We start from the raw sequence: 12,068 nt of genomic DNA on the forward strand, positions 1-12,068 counted from the left end.
CAAGCAGCACAACTGTTTACAGCATTAATGATAATATTAAGAAATCTTTCTTGAGCAGCAAATCAGCATATTAGAAAGATTTCTGAAGGATTGTGTGACACTGAAGATTTAATTACATTAAAATATTTGAATTACATTAAATTACATTAAAATATATTCAGTTAAAACAGTAATTTTTTGGGGTCACAACCCCAATGTTAAGAAACATGACCTATGTCTATGTGGTGCTGGTAGGTCTGCAGAAGTCACTGTGATGGAAATTTTGTAGATTGAAAATATCGCTCATCAGCCACTTTCCCTGACATTTAGCTCTGTAAACAAGCGTTATTCACTGTATCCATGAGCAGACATGATGACAAGCCTGACAGGGATGTCAGTGTCTGGGGAGATCCCGACTAATGACTCACTTCCTCTCAGAAAGAGAGATGAAGGGGCTTTGTCAAATGAGCCGGTTGACTGGACACAGCAGACTGGATTGAGCTGCTGTGTGTTTAGATACTGCCTATCAGTCAGAGACAATGGCACTCTTCACCGGAGAGACGCAGCTGACTGACCGCTGTGACTCTCTCCACGGAAGCCGTGCGAAGGACAAGGGAAATGTCCTGCCATTTGACTCTCCCGCTTGACCTTTCAGAGCGCCGTATGAAAGCGCCCCCTGTGATGACAGCTCTACCCAAATTTAATTATGGACATCACATGGTAATGTGGGTATTTTAATCAGATGCTCTTTAATCAGAGGGTGAATGGGCAAAATGGTGGTCAAAAACAGAGTTTATTTCAGTTTTGCTCTCTCTTTATCACTCAGTTGGCAAAGCATTGAAATAATGTGAATAGAGACAAAAAAAAAGGCACCAGTAATGGTGGTATAAAAAAGAAAGAAAGATGACAACTTCTGAATACAAGATGACTGAAAAGTTTTGCTATATGGTTCTTAGGTTGTTCTGTATGGTTGCTAGGGCGTTGCTGCGTAGTTGGGGGATTGTTGGTGGTTGCCAGGGCAGTTAGGACATTCAGGGTGGTTGCTAAGGCAGTTCTAACCATTTGCTAAGATGTCTTTTTTTTTCATGAAATCATAAAATAATTAATTAATTAACTTCAGTGACAGAATTATAATCAAAGCATTTAAAATGTTACTCATTTGTGCAACGGCCGTATGTGCGTTCACAAGTCAAGTTCTGAACCGATGTATGCCGTAGAAAGAAGAAAGTCATATACACCTAGGATGGCTTGAGGGTGAGCATATTATGGGATAATTTTCATTTTTGGAAGAACTATTCCTTAAAGATCACATCTGGTTGTACATGCGTTTTAAATAGGCCCTGGGAAAGCCGATTGCTAGGGTGTTCTGGTTGGTTGCTAGGGCAGTGCTTGGCAGTTGTGGGTGGTTACTAGGACATTTGAATGCTGTTGTTAGGGCAGTCTGGGTGGTTACTAGGGCATTGCTAGGGTGTTACTATATTGCTTACTAGTCAAGTCTCCTATACAATCTGTTACTATGTTTCCTACTGTCTGTATGGTGTAGATTTTCTTTTGCCTGTGTTTTTTTTTTTTTACATTGTGCTGTTGCTGAGGCAGTCTGGGTGGTTACTAAGGTGTTGCTAGGACGTTACTAAATTGATTACTAGCCCAAGTCAAAAATCTCTGATATTATGATCCCTAGAAGAATAAATTGTTTGTCTATCCCTATTTTTGTCTGCTGTGCAAACATCTTAAATTAGATATAGAGTTGTGAGCCAACATTTTGACAAGACAATATAGTTGAACATCAGAAAATAATCAGCACCACTAATAAAATAAGCATCCACTTTATTCAGCAATACTTTATAGCTCTCTCTTTCTTTCACGATCGTTTTCTCTCCATCTTTGTTCTATGTGTCCAGGCGTAATGAATGCTGCTGATTATTAGAGCATGCTGATTTAAATTAAATGTACAGCTGTGAAAAAGCAAAAGTCAATGGGTCTCATTCACTAATAATCGCGCACAAGTGTTCTCAACTTATGTGAGCAGAAAAATAATTATCATGTACAATTCTGTAAACAGGTCCATATGTGCATAAATTTGATCTTAGCCTCATTCTAATGTTGATGAATCTGGATTATTGTAGATGAGGGAGCTCATGCTCGCACTAATTAGCATAATACATGCCCAAACTATCTGCTTTATAAAGGTGTTTCCACACAACCTGCCCTCTACAGGCACGAACGTGGAGAAAAGAGCTGAGCTGATCCACAGATGTGGGCGTCTTAATGATACCTCTTAAAAACACCTAATTTTAATCCAAATTCTAAGGAAGCGTTAGAGACTATTCAGACTATATAGAGACTTCACAGAGACTATTTCAGTGAAGAAAAATAAATTCAAGATTGCAGACGAGGTAAGAGAAATGTTGATTGTATAAAAATCTTGTTTATCCTAGGTAACTTTATGCTTGTTAGAATACCATGTGGTTAGCTTAGCCACATGCTAATGTTAAACTCTATTGAAATCAATTGTGAGCTGTTCAAGAGTGTGTCAAAGGACATCATATTTAGGCTTATTTCTGTGTGAAATGTGCGTACATGTTTTACGCACAGATATGAATGAGAGGTATGGAGAGAATAAACCTTTTTTCTCTGTATTGTTGTTTTCAGTGTATCATGCACAGTTGCATGTTGTCTGACAATATGGATTAGTGCAGCTGGGATTAGGTTTATGAAGGAATTAGAGACCGTTTTAGAATCCAAATGAAGTTACTTACACACTGCAGAGGTGAGATTTGGCAGCTCATGAGTTTGTGACTATAGTGAGAAGAACACCAGCATATAGATATAGGGATTACAGCATGGCTCCTTTGTGTTTGCTCTGCCCTCTGCTTCTATTCTGCTACAAAGTCAGTGTAACTTTAGAGGTTAAGTCCCATGTAAGTTCCACCTGTCCAGCTCTAGATCAGCCTTTGGCCTGTGACATTTAGGAGGTTTCATCTGTAGATCCCCAGTAAGAGGATTGTTGTTGTTTTTTGTTCCCCCTTTGAACTCACGTTCTCTGCTGTGAGATGTGAGCAGTGTGCAGGAAGAGTTGGTCCTAACTAAAAAAAGAAACTACATTAAAAACATTTTCTAAATTAGGTTGTAATTGAATTGTAAAAATTCACATTTTTGTAAGTATTTTTTTATAATTATTTTAAATGAATTAAAAATGTGCAACATCATTTATTATTTTTATTATTAATAATATTTGCATGTATTATTTTTGCACTGCAAGAAAGTACTTTTTCTAAATAAAATCATTTAAATGTTGTAATAAACTCTAGTTATTGAGAGAGAGAAGAATGTTAGGTCACACTTTAGATTAGGGCCCAATTCTCACTATTAACTAGCTAATAACTACAACTATATATTTTTCTTACTGCTTATTAATAGCTATAGTTGTTAAGTTTAGGTATTAATTAGGTAGGATTAAGGGATGTAGAATATGGTCATGCAGAATAAGGCATTAATGTGTGCTTTATAAGTACTAATAAACAGCCAATAGTAATATGCATGCTAATAAGCTACTAGTTAATATGCATGCTAATAAGCTACTAGTTAATTGTGAGACTTGGACCCTAAACTAAAGTGTTACTGAATGTTATGTGTATATATAATATTTATTATTTTTATTGATATATAATATTACTACATGATATGTAATATTAATATAAAGAATAATATAATATTAATATATCATAACTTTTGCAGCCAACATTTGTATATGTTTTTTTTTTTCTATGGTATATTTCATGGCACATCGTATTCTATATATATATATATATATATATAATATATATGTGTGTGTATATATATGTATGTGTATATATATATGTATGTGTGTATGTATATGTGTGTGTGTATGTATATATGTGTGTGTGTATATGTATATATATGTATGTGTATATATATATATACAGTATGTATATGTACAGTGCCCTCCACAATTAATGGCACCCCTGGTAAATATGATCAAAACTGGCTGTAAAAAATAAATCTGCATCGTTTATCCTTTTGATCTTTCATTCAAAAAATGTGCAAAATTCTAACCTTTCATTGAAGTAAAAGAATTGAAAGTGGGGGGAAATCACATTATGAAATAAAAGTTTTTCTCCAAAACACGTTGGCCACAATTATTGGCACCCCTAGAATTTTTTACGAGTAAAATATCTCTGAAGTATATTCCCATTAATATTTACCTTTTTTAGTACACCAGGGTGACTAGGAACATGAAACTGTCCAGCTATGACTTCGTGTTTCACAGGAGTTTAAATATGAGGAAACACAAAGGCCAAATCCCCTTAATCATCCATCACAATGAGTAAAACCACAGAATATAGTTCTGATGCGTAGCAAAAGATTGTTGAACTTCACAAAATATAAAGTGGCTGTAAGACAATAGCTAAAGAATTGAAAATCCCCATTTTGACCATCAGGGCAATAATTAAGAAGTTCCAATCAACTAAAGAACTGAGGTGCCCTTGAGCAATACACCTAACCTCCAATTGCACCCCGGCACCGCAGCAAAAAATGTCTGCCCACTGCTCAGGGTGTGTGTTCAATACTTACTTCTTTAATTGGGTGAAACGCAGAGCACAAATTCCGAATGTGGGACAGCATACTTGGATACACGTCACGTAACTGTTTGCATACTCTCTGAACAATATAGCCCAAATCAAGCCTGCAGCTTGTCTGTTGCTTCTGCTTCTTTTCAGAAATAAAACTCTGAGGCAATTTTTTTCTGAAAAGAAGCTGAAAAAATGGACATGCTGCCGCCTTTCCTGCATCTTTCAGAAATATCCAGCAACACAGACAGATTTTGCAAGGCAGGCGGATGGCGTACAATGACTGACTGCTCTACAGATAAATGCTAAACCTTGGCTTCGAGGAAAACGAAGCAGTCGGCTTTAAAGACCATGGAGGAAAAATAAAGTTTTTATTTGATTTTTATTCTTCTTCCAGAAGCCTTTTTTTGTCACTTATCCTAATGCATTTCTGAAAGATGTCAAGAATGGAATGAAGCTTAATATTTTTCAGAAATGCCTCAAAGGTCAGGTTTTCTGATAAACACAAGTCTGCGAATATTTTACAAATATTTAATTGTAAATTATCTCACAATTTGTTTGTAGTTAAAGGGTTAGTTCACCCAAAAATGAAAATTCTGTCAGTAATTACTCACCCTCATGTTGTTCCAACCCCGTAAGACCTTCGTTCATCTTCGGAACACAAATTAAGATATTATTGATGAAATCTGAGAGCTGGCTCACTCCTCCATAGGCTTCTAGGTGACCGAAACTTGCTGGCCCAGAAAAGTTATTAAAGAGATCGTTAATATAGTCCAAGTGACTACAGTGGCTCAATCTTAAGTATATCAAGAGACGAGAATACTTTTTGTGTGCAAAACCAACAAAAATAACGACTTTATTCCACTATTCATTTCCTTCTATCTGGGCCTCGAGTCTTTTCACGTAGTGTTTTTGCGCAGCGCGTCTGTGTTACATGTCACCACGTAGGCTCACTATTGGCCGACGCTGGTCATGTGTGTGATGTGTGTGACGTACAACACAGACGCGCTGCGCAAAAACACTACGTGAACCAACTCGAGGCCCAGAGAGAAGGAAATGAATAGTGGAATAAAGTCGTTATTTTTGTTTGTTTTTGCGCACAAAAAGTATTCTCGTCGCTTGATATACTTAAGATTGAGCCACTGTAGTCACTTGGACTATATTAACAATCTCTTTAATACATTTTCTGGGCCAGCAAGTTTCGGTCACCTAGAAGTCTATGGAGGAGTGAGACAGCTCTCAGATTTCATCAAAAATATCTTAATTTGTGTTCCGAAGATAAACGAAGGTCTTACGGGGTTGGAACAACATGAGGGTGAGTAATTACTGACAGAATTTTCATTTTTGGGTGAACTAACCCTTTATGCTTTAGCACATTTATAAAAAAATAAAAAAAAGCGTAATTATTAGGTTCAGCAATTTGTGTAGGTGACACTCATAACATAAATGTATGCAACTTTTTTTATATATTATTCAGAAACAAACTGACTTCACTTTTGTTAAAGTCCTGTAGTAGGACTGTAGCAGTCCTGTAGATTTTCCTTCATCATTTAATGATATTAGGTGCTCTGTGCCATTTGTGTACATGTGGAACCAATCAGTTCCAATCATCTCTGATGGGTCCTGTAAGTATTTATATCTGATGAGCTTATTGAATAAATGTTAATGCTGTTAAAAAAATTTAATAAATATATCTAATATCCATAAATATATCTAATTTACCTCATGCATTAAGGTGTTAACTTAAGACAAAACATAATGGCAAAAAAATGGCTCTTCCTGTTCCAAGACTTTAACCACTCATTGAAATCTTTCCTTGTGAAAAGACCTTTCATTCATATTGCCATTGACTGACGTCCCGGACTATTAGCCTCTCGGCGGCACATTAGTCTGTTAACCTTTCTCGGTGTGGCATAATGATCCGTGACACTCATAGGGGATGAGGAGGAACATAGAGAATTGACTGTAGAATTCTCACTGTAGAGTTCGGCACAGTTAGGTCAGGGCTATAAATCTATGCAGTAAAAGTCTTCTGTGCAACCAAGAGACTGGAACTGGCTTTGATACACCGAGCTGGGACTGTTTCAAAGCCAAAATAGCTGTGCTGTAGTTTATTTTCAGGTTTATACAGCGTTGTCTAAGTTTATCGATTCTCCGCTCATATTCTATGAAGGTTTAATATACCTTTGACAATTCTTACCGCCCTATGCTAAACAATTCATAGTGAATTTTGAGTTTCATGTAAAGAGAAGCCTCACCTTTCCACTAGCTTTCCACTGATTCATAGTAAGACAGATAACATGCTTGAGGATTCTAAGCACCGCTCAACACTGACCTTCACCACTGAACACATTTTCTCATCATCACCTCCGGACCGCCAGGATTTGTCCATCTTTTTCAGTAATGCACTTGATCAAAGCCAGCAAGTCTGGCTGAGTTTTTTGGAAAAAGGTTTTTTTTTTTGAGTCTTTTGGAAAATGTGCCTCAGTAAAGCATTGACGTCTCTGACTTCTATTTAGTTCGCCCCTAACCATAAAAGGTTGTGAGATGACAGTCCTCTCTAAATTTGAGAGCTCTGTCAGTTAAGTGGCCTGGCTGATAGCGTACTTGTGCGGACAAATCTGGCCCGTGTCATGTCCTGAAAACCCAACCTCCTTTTCTCTATAAGCTCCTGTTAAGTAAAGGCAAGAAAAGATGATTTATAACATACAGAGAGAGAGAGAGTGACAGAGTGACAATAGAAAGCTATTGAAGGCTGAAGTCATTCTGTAATGATTTTATTTGTAAGGATTGCACCAATATGAACATTGTGGATGACAAAGTTCTATATAAAATATGTTGCTTGAATAAACTTGTCATGCAACCCTTATTATTAGTATTGGCACATATGTCGGCAGATAGATTTTGCCACCAGTCTCGCCTATCTGATGATTTTTGCATGAAGATAATTATAACAACAATGCTGATGTGTGCTAACCCAGGATAGTATTAGGATGCCCTCTTAATGATCACACAGCAAGTTGTCATTTTCTCTGGAACAGTGGACACTTGTACTTTGAGTTTTTAGATCTTTGCTGCTGATAACAGTGTGAGATTGTCAGTGTGAGTAATCTGTGTTGGTACTTGATACTGTGTATGTATGCGTAGGAGATTGGAGATATTGAGTACGCACAGTGGCTCGTCGTGCATCAATATTTCAGCCAGCGGGAAAAGACCTCACACAAAGAGAGTTAGCATCTTCTCCACACTTTTACACAGCTGGACAGTGTGTCAACACACAAATTGTGTCAGCTGGTAGCGAGGAGGGAAACAGACTAGTCAGCGCAGCATAGCTGAAGAGGACCATGATTTATCAACCCACGACCCACGTAATGAATGACAACTTGTTAATATAGTCCTGTACAGCACTTTTAAGCTTTGGGTAATGTTTTTTGTTTGTTGTTTTTTTTTTGCTTTCTTTTGTGATTTATTAGAAATCATTTACAAAATCACATTCTGTAAAATGGGGTTTCTTGTCCAAATTTATTTTATTGTTAAAAATTGGTTTGAGATTGTGCATAAGGCCCTGTTTGCTCAAATTTCAGGTAACTTTGTATTGGACCTTTTATTTGATTTAAAAAAAATTATATTTAGTACATAGTGTATCTATTTTATGTTATTATTTTGTAACATTTTGTCTATAGTGTACCTATTTTAATTTATTAAAATATAATTTACTAAAATATAACCTGTAGGCCTAGTGGAAATACGAGGAGGAACAGGAAACAGGATTTTTTTAATAACAAAAACTCATAACACATAACACGCTATAACATAGACGAGAACAGACGAAGAATGAGGGAGAACACAGGGTATAAATGCAAGGGCAAACAAAGGAACTTAATCAGGTAATTAACAGGACACAGGTGAATGAAATTACTAATTGCACTGACTGGGGAAAACTGGGTCACAGGGACTGAGCCACACAATGAAGGGGGAAACACAGAACATACACGTTACATCTGTACCTATTGTTGTTTTATTTTATTTTTTAAAATATTGCTCTTATAATGTGATTTTTTTTTTTTTCTATTCTGGAATTTATTTTGTTACACATATAGTTAATTATTTATTAATTATAATTACTCTCTTTTGCTGTTCCAAACCCGTATGATTTTCTTTCTTTTATTGAACTCAAAAGCATATATTTGTCAGACTTCACACTGTCTTTTTTTAAATGCAATTAAACAATTATTTTATAACTCTCTAGCTCCACTAAAATGGTCATATGGACCAGTTTTTATGGAGCTTTTTCTTCTTTGACAGCAAGAACATACTGATAACAGCAAAGAAAAATTGCAGTGCAAACTTTCTTCGAAACATCTTTTGTGTTCCAGAAAAGAAAGTCAAATGGTTTGGAACGAAATATAAGTAATTCAATTTAATCTTTTTTTTTTTTTTGGGTGAACTATTCCTGTAAGTCAGATCTTTTGGTTAGTGCTCCATGTTGACCCACTCATCCGCATGTCCCTTATACACTTATTTTATTCTTCTGACTCATACTTTGAAGTGATTCCTAATTTTTACTCTCTAGCTTGTTACAAGGAAGCATGCTAGAACTTGAGTAGGGGTGTAAATCGGACAGTTAATCACGATACGATACAATATCGATTCTCTCAGCATGCGATACGATATTTGCCGATACCTCAAATAATTCTACAATACGATTACGATTCGATTCGATTCAGGGCTATATCGATCGATTAATCGATATTTAGATATTATGTGCCAAGTGTACACAACCAGTTACGTTTATTAACTCACTAATACATGCAAAAATATATAACATGAAAGTTTAATTAAACTCTTTGAAAATTGCACACCCTCTCCCAATTGGGACATTTACAAGTTGTTTGTTACAAGTAAAAAAAAAAAAAAAGATATATGAAAATGAACAAGAACGGAGTTATCTGTTTTTGCAAATGAATTCTGTAACAGAAGAGTTCATTTGCAAAAACAGATAATTCCGTTCTTGTTCATTTTCATATATCATGTTTTTTATATATTGTGCATTTGAATATCAATCAAACTGCAGCTGTGTTGTTTTGATTAAGTAATAATAACAAAAAAAATTTAACAAAGAGTTAAACAAAGCCAAGTAATTGCTATGATACATAATGAAACACTTGGTTAATCTTTGTAACGTTAATTTTCCAGCTGACATAGACGCCTGTCAAACTTTGTTGTTGTGATTGACGTACACGCAGTACAGAGAGCTTTTCCCTTACCACTAACGTGCTGTTTTAGCAAGATTCCGTGAAAGAGTTTCAGCTTTTATTTTCCTTTTACACCCCGAAGAAGATATCACGGGTTCATCAAGTTCGCTGAAATCCATCCTCGATCACTTTTAGTCAGCTTTGACGAAACTCCTCTCAGCTAGCGCGTCTTTTCAAAGTGACAAGCAAGCAGCCTTGTCACCTGAACTGAATACTGCGCACTGATTCGCTAAAACACTTGTCGTTTCTGCTGTAAAACATGAACTCGCGATGCCTTGACAGTGGAAAATACTGGCTTTTGTGACAATCAGTCAATCTTGTCAGGCGTCTATTTCAGCTGAGAAAAGTTACGTGAGGATGTGGAGTGTGTCAAAATAAAGGTACCATATATCGATATTTTATGTGTGGTATCGATGCATCGTATCGTTAGACGTTTGATCGATGCATCGATCCATATCGATGTATTGTTACACCCCTAAACTTGAGTGTGGAGCTTGACAAAGGTTAGCTTCAAGAAGTGAACTTTTCAAGTTCAACTCTTTTTCAGATTCAAAGACAGAGCATGAATGCAATATTGATGGTGTTTTTTTAGCTCTTGTACCTGATGTTCTAGTTCTTTTGCTTGTCAGTGTCATCATTTGTTACACTGAGGTGAATTGGTTAGTTTGTGTGCTCCTGTTCTGAAAGACCTTGGTCTGTCCACACACAGCACATCCTCATTCTTTTATTGGCACTTAAAGGAAAAGCCCACGTCATCAATGCCTTATGTCAGCCAGCTTTGATGTTTTAAATCGCTCTCTTTTGCTCGTATAATTAATGTAGCCATAATGTTGTTTTTCTAGACAATGAAGGTGGCATGATTAATCAAGCGAGAACCCTTTCAGAGATCATCCATTTTAATGAACTGTATTACACTGGCGTTGTGTTTTTAGCACAATACTATATGAAATTAAGTCCATACGCAAACAGTTTGCCCGCAGGCCTGAACTGACGTGCAGCTGGGACACCTCCATGCTCTGCTGAGTTTGCTGCACTGGCACAAAACAACTTTACTAATGGAATTGTTTGAATTGTGAGGAGATGGTCTCAGATATTGATCTGACTGGCAAAACAACATTAAAAGTCAACATAGTCTGGCATAATGCACAATAATGGAGAACAAAAAATCAGGCTTGATTGTGTCAAAATCTTTAATATCGGCCTGATTTTCAACTTAAATCGATGCTTGTTAATAGTCATTCAGCACAATTGCAATAGTCATCATTGTCAAGTAAATGAGCTGCAGAGTTGAGTCAACTTAAAGTGAGTGGGTGATTGTAAGAGATGGTGATTGTCTCTTTAGAATCTGTGGTAGTGATTTCATGAGGTCTGATAAACCACTCTTGACATTGAGGGGGATACGTATCAAACCGAATTCTGTAGTTTTATTGTTTCTTTTAGTGTGAGACAAACACTAAGGGCCCTATTTTAACGCTCTGAAACGCAAGTATCAAGTGCAAAACGCAAGTAACTTTGTGGGCGGGCGCTGTTGCTATAATACCGGTGGGATAAATGACTCTTGCGCCCGACGCAAATCTAAAATGGGTTGGTCTGAAGTAGCTTCATTACTCATAGGTGTGGTTTGGGCGTAACGTGAAATAAATCAATCAGAGCGTCATCTCACATTCCCTTTAAGAGCAGGCGCGCTTGTTCCATGGCGGATTGCTATTATAACGGCGGATTTGCCAGGCGCGCGCCAGGAGCGGTTCACAGCCGAGGAGACCGACGTTCTCGTCAGGGCCGTAAAACACAGAGAAGTGACATTGTATGGGGATGGAGAAACCCACCCAAATTAGCTTCGGTTAAACAGGCGTATAAAAATTTGGGTAAATGTGTAAGCTAGATTTATGCCTATTTTTTCACATCTTCATGGACACAACAATGATTTCCCTCGTGTGTTAATATTTTTCCTTGTAATAATGTATGGTTTTCTAAAAATGAGAACTGCTGCGTCTGTGTGTAGATGAGATAAGCAAAGTGCATGTGCGTTGTGCACACGCTACATTGATTATGGCCAAGCATGCGCCCTTAAAATAGCATATGAATAACATGCGCAACGCAATGGCGGAATTGTTTTCTAAACCTGCAAAATAGCACCAGGGAACGTTTGCACCGGAACACGCTGTCTCTTTGCACTGAACCGCCCCCGGGAGCGCAAGTTCATTTCCTAATTTACCGACGTGCGTCTGTGGAGGGAAAAGTC

General features: G+C 37.0%; 1 protein-coding gene across 3 annotated transcripts in view; it reads left to right on the forward strand.

Moving 5' to 3' along the window:
* The window catches only part of mmp17a (matrix metallopeptidase 17a), an 86,195-nt gene that overhangs the window by 34,032 nt on the left and 40,095 nt on the right, over positions 1–12,068 (forward strand). Inside the window, exon 1 of one of the 3 annotated variants that reach the window (XM_084386675.1) lies at positions 2,076–2,375. The exons of the other annotated variants lie outside the window; for them this stretch is intronic. The gene's annotated coding sequence lies outside the window, so the exon portion shown is untranslated. Of the gene's footprint in view, positions 1–2,075; positions 2,376–12,068 lie in introns of those variants that run through there. 3 annotated transcript variants of the gene reach the window in all.

The sequence above is a fragment of the Rutilus rutilus genome (assembly GCF_951802725.1).
Source record: "Rutilus rutilus genome assembly, chromosome: 18".
Lineage (NCBI taxonomy): Eukaryota > Metazoa > Chordata > Actinopteri > Cypriniformes > Leuciscidae > Rutilus > Rutilus rutilus.